The 8,865-nt window shown below is 36.8% G+C and overlaps 1 non-coding gene across 1 annotated transcript; it reads right to left on the bottom strand.

Moving 5' to 3' along the window:
* Positions 1-3,440: 3,440 nt before the first annotated feature.
* Positions 3,441-3,547, bottom strand: LOC141694850 (small nucleolar RNA R71). Its single transcript, XR_012564132.1, has one exon. It is a non-coding gene; the product is annotated as a small nucleolar RNA R71 (small nucleolar RNA).
* Between the last annotated feature and the right edge of the window lie 5,318 nt (positions 3,548-8,865).

Here is an 8,865-nt window from a genome sequence, read left to right as displayed (position 1 = left end):
ATGTCATGAAATACTTGGGATATTGTATGTTAAATGATTGCATGTTGAATCTACACTTAAAATCTCAGAGTACTAGGAGTGCATGTTGAAAACTAGACTATATACTTAATTGTGGCCTTAAATTCGATTATATGACTTTGGTTATGCTCTATTGATAAGTGACTTTATTTAGTGGTTTTTATATTTATAAACCTTGGTTTTTGAAGTAAAACTATGTTGTATTTTCGAAGTAAAGTATTAACGTTGATACGCTTATCATGTCTTGTTGCTATTCGAATTATGTGGCTATTGTGGAGTATTTTATGAGTTTATTTGAGAGTTAATTAGAATTTGAGTATGTTATATTGATAATTATTTATTGATCTTTTTGGGTTTGAGATGGTTCGATTTTGGGAGTTATTGAAGAAGGGGTTTTGCTAGAAAGTTGAGAGAGTTGTTGTCGCTTGTCTTTTCAAGGAGTATTGAGAGAGTTTTGCTAAGGTTTTTGGGAGTCTTAGGTTCTGGAGTGTTAGGACCAAATAATAGCTCCAGATCAGTAGCCATAGGTTGAAGAGAAGTGGGAGTTTTGGTTGGTTCAAGGGTGTAAACCCGAGAGCAACCAAAATAGGGGACATTGTTTGTTTAAGGGAGTTTATAATCTTTTAAGAGATTGATTTAGTTAGAAAACCCTTGGTTTTAAATTTTTATTAGTGTAATGAAGTCCTAGGAAGGTTTTTAAGTCATTATAGTTGGTCATAGGATTAGATAATAGGCTTTTAAGAGAACCAAACCAAGGCAGTTTGGAAACTACCGAGAGCAGATTTTTGTCAACTTTATTTTGAACCATAGGACAATGTGTGTGGGCATTTGGTGTCAAACCAAGTTCAATAGTTATACTTGTGTTTTAAGTTTTAGAGATATTTTGTCTTAGGTGAAATCATTTAGTGGAGATAGGTTAATTCTTTGGTGAGGCACAAGATGTGCCGAGTGGAGCTTTTGAGTATAAAGAGATAGTTTTAAAGGGTAAATGAGTTAGTAAGATGAGGCTTAAGTGGGAATTCGATTTGTAAGGATAAATTTGAGTTAGTAAAAGGCAATGAACTAGATTAAATAGGACACTTGTTAGGTAAGCACTTGCACATGTAGAGATTTGAGTTAAAGGGAGTTGTTTAGGTGATCAAGAGATCGAGGTTTGAAGTATGCAAGATCATTCAATACTTATTAGTGCACTATGTTTAAATAATATATTATGTGATTAAATGTTCTATGTGCTCCTAAATGACTACTTGGGACATGATCCTATTATGTGTATACTAGGAGTTGAAGGTGTAAGTAGGCCTAAGTGCCACTATGATTTGATTTCTTTAAGTAGGATGTAGATTTCGTGAGAATATATCTTGATTAGGTCCAATATTTTATGTAGGCTCAGGAGAAAAGAGTAAGCTTGCTTTCAAAGTCAAGTAGTGCACCCGGTTGCTTCCACGATCAAGACGAGAGTTAGTCCAGCCTTCTTAAGGCAAGTGTTTTGGCCCTCACTTATCGTTATAGTGATGTTTTCCTTAAACTATATATTGCAAGTATTCGGAACCACTCTTTTGAATCATGATTGCATGCTCGTATAATGATCATTAATATAGTGTCACCATGATATATCGTTACAAATACTTTGATTTTAGATTGTGATATTACAAATGTTATGCCATGCTTACGGTTATTGGACTCATTTTAAGTATTTTTATGCGCTTATAAAAATCACACCCTTATCACTCTTTTGTTTCAATTAGACCAAGTACCTACCTTTGAGTTAAATCAAATGTCTTGGCCATTTAGAGACACCCTTATAAACTATAATACCTCATTTTCTTTGATAGTGTAATATCGTTCGATTAACCACCATTCTTTTTTACTCTTACACCTCCGAGTTACCAACTCTTTACATAAACCCTTACAATTATACCCAATCTTTGTCACTAGATATATCCCATATATAACCATCAAAATTTGAGATCTCTATCTTTTTGAATAATGTTATGATTCTTTTTCAATACTTTCTTCCCTGGTTATCAAATCGTTGATGTCCATATTTGAAAACCCTGCTAGTGAGAAGTCAAATCATTCTGACAAGAGTTTCATCACTCGAATTCTTGATTGATGATTTAAACCCCTTTTTTTAGATCTTTGTAAAGTTCTCCTTGGCATCAGTTTTATATAAGATAATTGCTCTTTGAATAAAAGAATGTTTTCTTATTATAATAGGCTTAAAAGATGCCTAGGGATCCCATTAAATTGTTAAGAACCCAGCGAGGTTCAGGATTGCTTCGCGGTTGATCACCGATTGTAATCCTTAGCGTCATAAAATGATTATGCGCAATGATTTGGTTACAAATGTTTTAACTTGAATAATGATGCCATATAAATTGCTATGATGTTAAATTATGTCTTATGATATACCTTGCTGAGTGTTTGGCTCACTTCTTGCTTGTATTCATGTTATTTCAGCTAGCAAGTATGGTTAGATTCAAGCAGACTGCTCGTAAGTCTACCGGTGGAGATGCTGAGGCTTATGTGAGAGCTCAGGTAGTATAGTTGGCATTGTATGAGGACCGGAAGCTTTATATATATAATTTGTAATAGTTGTAATCGTTGTAGTGTTGGACTGTTCATACACTAAACCTTTGCGATCTTGGATTCTGTTGTTGACAGCCGTTTGTAATAACTTTATATTTATTCAGTTGTATTTTGTTAGTATTATTTTGGGGTTGTGACAATTGTCTTAGCATTGAACGAGAACCATACATTGTTGCATAGGTGCATAATCTATAATTAACCTAAACCAGTCTCTGTGAGAACGAATCTAATTTATAACTTATACTACTTGCGAACGCGTATACTTGCGTGTAATTTTAGCGCGTGTTTGTGCTCTAAAAAGTTTTTGGCGTCGCTATCGGGGTTTCAGTGTTAATTTTTAGTTTATGTGCTTGACATCAGTGGTCATTAAAGTTCACTGACTTGGATATTTTACTTACTTTTTTACTTAGTCGTGTGTTTCAGGTACTCTAGTTTTCCTTGCAATGGGAGAACCAGCAGCAAATCTGAAAGTGTTGATGGATTTTTCTCAACCAAAGATCAGTGGCATTCAATCTAGCATTATCAGGCCATCTATCGCAGCTAATACCTTTGAGATCAAGCCTGGCATAATTTAGATGGTCCAGAACTTAGTTCATTTTGGGGGTTCTCCAATATAAGATCCCAATATGCGCATTAGAGATTTCATCGAGATCTGTGACATCTTCAAGTTCAATAATGTTTCTGAAGATGCCGTGAAACTGAGACTTTTCCCATTCTCTATGAAGGATAAAGCTAAGAGCTGGTTACACTCTCTACCAGCTGGTTCTATCACTACTTGGGAAGATCTTGCTCAGAAGTTTCTTACTAAATTCTTCCGTATGGCGAAGACAGCTTCACTCAGGAATGCTCTTACTCAATTTGCACAGCAATCGGGAGAAATTCTATGTGAAGCTTGGGAGCGCTACAAGGAGATGCTTAGGAAGTGTCCTCATCATGGCATGCTTGATTGGATGATCATCAATTGTTTTTACAATGGTTTGGGAGCACAGTCTAGACCCATCCTTGATGCAGTATCAGATGGAGCATTATGGGCAAAGTGCTATGACGAAGCTTATGATCTAATTGAACTGATGGCTATCACTGCTCAGCTAAAGGCGTTGTCTATGAAGATCGATTCTCTGGCTAACTATGGTGTTAGTCAGATAACCAGTGTTTGTGAGCTGTGTGTAGGTTCGCATGTGACGGAGCAATGCGCTATATCTAGTGAGTTAGCTCTGTTTGTGAGAAACTTTCAGAGATCACAGCAACCAATGCCAGACACTTATCATCCTGACAAATGGAATCATCCTAACTTTATCTCGAGCAAAAATCAGAGTACGATGCAACAGCCTTATCAGCAGTATACATCAAAGCAATTCAACTCTCCTGGTTTTCAACAACCGCAATTTGCACCAAGACAACAATTCTAACTTCAACAACAAACTCATGATGCAGGTCAATCTTTGAATGAAAAATCTGAACCGGAGGAGTTGAGGCTTATGTGCAAAAATCAGGCTCTTACATACCAAAGCCAGGCTGTATCTATCAAGACTCTGGAGAATCAAATAGGGTAAATTGCTAACGCTTTGTTGAATCGACCACCAGGAACGCTTTCTAGTGATACAGAAGCCAATCCAGGAAAGAGGGAAAGTAACGAACAGGTGAACGCCATCACCTTGAGATCCGAAAAGGTCGCAAGCCCCCAAATTCAGCAAGACGAAGAGTATGAAAACTTTGTCCAGAATGCAGGCGCATCTGCACCCTTGCTAATTCCAAAAAATGAGATTGTAGCTGAAAAAGTGGTGCAGAAGGATGCCGAGATGGAATAAAGGAAGAAAACTGTGAAACACACTCCTTCGGAGGGTAAAACAGGGGAGAAACGGGTCTATCCTCCACCTCCTTTTCCTATGAGGCTGTAGAAGCAGAAGTTGGATAAGCAATTTGCTAAGTTTCTGGAGGTGTTCAAGAAACTTCACATCAATATACCTTTCACTGAAGCTCTTGAACAGATGCCTAGCTATGCGAAGTTTATGAAAGGTATTCTCTCTCGGTATGTGAAGCTCGATAACTTAGAGATCATTTCTCTTACGGAGGAATGCAGTGTTGTGCTGCAACAGAAGTTGCCTCCAAAGCTTAAAGATCCTAGAAGCTTCACTATTCCTTGCACCATCAGGAACTTGTCATTCGACAAGTATTTGTGTGATTTGGGAGCTAGCATCAATCTGATGCCCTTGTCAGTTTTCAAGAAACTTGGACTACCTGATCCAAAACCTGTGAACATGTCTTTGCAGTTGGCTGATCATTCCATCACTTATCCGCGAGGAGTAGTGGAGGATATCTTGGTTATGGTGGATAAGCTCATCTTCCCTGCTGATTTTGTCATTCTAGACTTTGAGGATGATAAGAAGATTCTCATTATCCTGGGAAGACCATTATTGGCTACAGGCCAAACTATGATTGATGTGCAAAAAGGAGAGCTTAAGATGAAGGTTATGATCAAAAGGTCAATTTTAATGTGTTCAAGGAAATAAAGTTACCCACAGATAAAGAGTAGTGCTTTAAAGTAGAGTGGGTCGACTCTGTCGTGAATTCGGAGCTTGAGCAATTGCCAAAGTCAGAAACCTTAGAGAGAGCCGTATAGGGGAATCAGTTATTGAAGATGAAGAAGGAGCAGAGCAACTGCAGGTTTTAAATGCACCTCCATGGAAGAGGAAGTTGGATATGACATTCGATTCTCTTGGGGTAGCAGAGCTAAAAATTTCTCAGGAGCGTCTCGATCCTTATATTTTAGAAGCTCCCACACTTGAGCTCAACCCACTGCCAGATCACTTGAGTTATGCATTCTTAGGTGCACTCCCTGAAAGGGGTTGGAATATATCTATGATAATCTAAAGGGTGACCGACCGGTTCCTCCCGTGCTTATAGAAGGTTCCTCTCGTGCACCATAGACAGTTGATATGTTTGGTCTTGGTGATACGCAGTATAGAAGGTTGAATCGGCGTATTAAGGCCATGTATAATATCCACCGACGTTTTTCTGAAGATTTGACACACGCTCTCAATCCTCTTTTCCGAGACACTGGTGTCGAGGTTGATTGGCCACCTGATCCTCCACTCGAGGAGGGTGATCCTCCCGATAACTAGGTATACCTGAAATCCTTATTATTACCTTCAATGAGAACATTGAAAATTGATAATATAAAGATTAGTGTGTGTGTATCCATATAGTTCATATATATTTAAATTGCATGTTTAATTGTAGTTTATTCATATTTTGCATGATTGTGCATTTATGACATATTTGTTTGCATGTTTGTTGGTGTTTTATGTGAGTTCATATAGTTGCACTTGCATGCATATAATATGATCCCTTAGGTTGAGCTATTTCTATTTGTTAAGTTAATGTTAATTTGAGTATAGTGATGACGAATAGAGGGTTGTTTAAGTCCTGATGAATTAATTTGCTTGCCAGAAAGAAAATAAAAATTCATAAGTCTTATAGGATTGCTTTTGAGCTAGATCAGGATCATACTTGTTTATTGTTGAGATTTAATCACTTGGTTATATTTAGAATTTTTGCTATTCTCATAATGACAAAAAGAACACTAAATTTTTAAACTAGAGAAAAACTAGGAATTCATTGCTAGTTGTTGTAAGGCTATGCGTCAAATGGCTAGTAGCCGGCTCATATTTTTATGAGTTGTCTAGGGTTGAATGAGATGGAGAGAAACATACTCATTCAGAAATCAAAGAAAAATATATATAAAAAAACATAAAAAAGAAAAGAATATGTGTTATGCATAACTGATCAAGAGTGAGCTCTTTAATACTCGAGTTATTAAGTTCTAGAGGACTTTGTGCCTAGTGACCTAAGGCTTGATAGTTTGGGATCCGCTAACCTAACGCTCGCTACATGGGTAATATTGTATAATCTTGTGGGACCTCATTCATTGCATGGTCAAATAAGCATCTCTGTTATGTGTTCAATAATAGCATGAATCGTTGTATAACTCTAGTAAAATGAAGGTGTTGTGAGTCATTATGCGTTTAATATCTATTCTACTTATAAACTTGTGATTGTTTTGATGAAAGATAAGATATGATTATTGATCTAGTATCGAGAGTATATCTGTTAAGCATCACACACTCGCGCATTTCTAGTATGTGAGTTGGTTTGTGGGATTTATTTGAGCTCTATTTTGAGTCATTGCATTCTTAGAGACATTGGCTTATTCATTTGGTTGTGGTTATTCTGAGGGGATCGATTGCATTATCATTTAGTTGCATTTACGTAATCACATTAATGCATTAGGTTTGTTTTATAGATTTGAGTCTATTTATGCTTGAGGACAAGCATCAATTCAAGTTTGAGGGTGTGATAAGTGGATTTTATATCTACTTGGAACACTTTATTACAAGCTTAAGTTAGTTTTTTGGACTCAAGTTGTTGGTATTTTTGATATGTTTTTGTGTTATTGCATTTCAGGCATTAGTTAGAGGAATAAATGCGCTTTTCAAGGTAATATGCTGAAAGTAGGTCAGAATCTGAAGTCAAGACCATTCTCATATTGAAGAGCATCTCAATATCTTCGCGTGGACTATTAGATCGCCTAATTCTGACAGACGGAACTCAAGATACAGAAGAAACAAGAAAAATCAGGAAATTTCAGAAGGTCGGGGCGGCCGCGCCGGGTATGGGGGCGGCCACGCCAGATGTCCAGGAGGCGAGCGCACCCGTGCTGGTATGCGGGGTGGTCGCGCTGGTGTGTTGAGTTAGAATCCTGATCTACTTGAATTTTGAGCGTTTGAAAGCCTAGGTCATCGAGAAGCTTATATAAACCAATAAAAAGATGTTTTTAAGAAGTGGGAGACAACTGAGAGCAATACGAAGATCTAGAAGAGCATTATACGGCTACAGAGAAGATGATTTTTATTTTCTTTACTATAGTTGGTACTTGGATGCTTGTTTTCGATTTGTCTTTGAACCCTAATACTCTTATATTGTTTATTATCATGTTTTCATTGGAACCCATGGTGATGATGAGTTCGGTTATGAACTAATCATTATCGTGGGGTTCTAACGGATTTACTTATGGATTTCTATAGTTAATTTGTTTCAATATCATGGTGTGTGGTGATTGGTTGATATCCTAGTATTGCTTGTGCTTATTCGTCTTATGTGTGTAGCTAACATATAAGATAGCGTGTTAATCTCTATTGAAGCGAAAATGAATATAGAGGTTTAGAACTTCCCATGCTAGCATAGGTTCATGTATAATTGTTATGCATGATTCGTAGGAAATTTTAACCATCTTACTTGCCCTGTGTAATCACGGTAGATAACTTGCGCATTAAACCTTTATATTGTCAAATTCTATAGACATATAGGGTCTCAATATAATTGGTGTCTATTCAGCTTTTATCTCTTTTGTGGATGTCTGGTAGTAGGGTATTCGTGCAACGAAAGTTGGCGTTTACTAGTTTCGTGTTGTCTGATTAGTTGTCATCACCATTGCATGCTAAGGTTAAGAACAATGACTTTGAATGAAGTAGTAATGAAGTTAGAATCCCATGTTTGTCTTATATAGTTAATTCAATCACTTTTATTCTTAGTTATTTGCATATTAGTTTAATATTAGTTATAAACAACCCAACTTGTTATTGTCTTAGCATTGAATGATAACCATAAATTGTTGCATAGGTGCATAATCTATAAATAACCTAAACCGGTCTATGTGGGAATGAATCTGATTTATTTTTATACTACTTGCGAATGCATATACTTGCGTGTAATTTTAGAGCGTGTTTGCGATCTAACAAGTTTTTGCCGCCGCTGCCGAGGACTCGATGTTAAATTTTAGTTTATGTGCTTGACATCAGTGGTAGTTAAAGTTCACTGACTCAGATATTTTACTTGTTTACTTAGTCATGTGTTTCAGCTTCATTTTCATCAAGGCATTCCAAGCCGGGGCACTTGTCATCATCAAAAGTAACATATGTGTTTTCCATGATTTTCTTCTATTCAATCACATAGACTTTGTATACATTTCTCTCCATACTTTATGTGAAAGCGATACCCTGTAAGGGAACAAATGAACTTAACTTCTGCGAAACCTAGTTACTATTTCCCAAAAGTTGGGGGACAAATGATAGGGAATACATAAATCCCGATTACATAATTAATATTGCATTAATTACACATGATTGGGACTACAAGGCCCAATAAGAAGATGTATGACATTCAGACCAAAAAGGTTAACACATTGATCAGGCCTGATGG

This window comes from Apium graveolens, chromosome 10, assembly GCF_009905375.1.
Source record: "Apium graveolens cultivar Ventura chromosome 10, ASM990537v1, whole genome shotgun sequence".
NCBI lineage: Eukaryota > Viridiplantae > Streptophyta > Magnoliopsida > Apiales > Apiaceae > Apium > Apium graveolens.
Note: the sequence above shows the minus strand (reverse complement) of the source record. Positions and strands in the feature narration are given on the sequence as shown.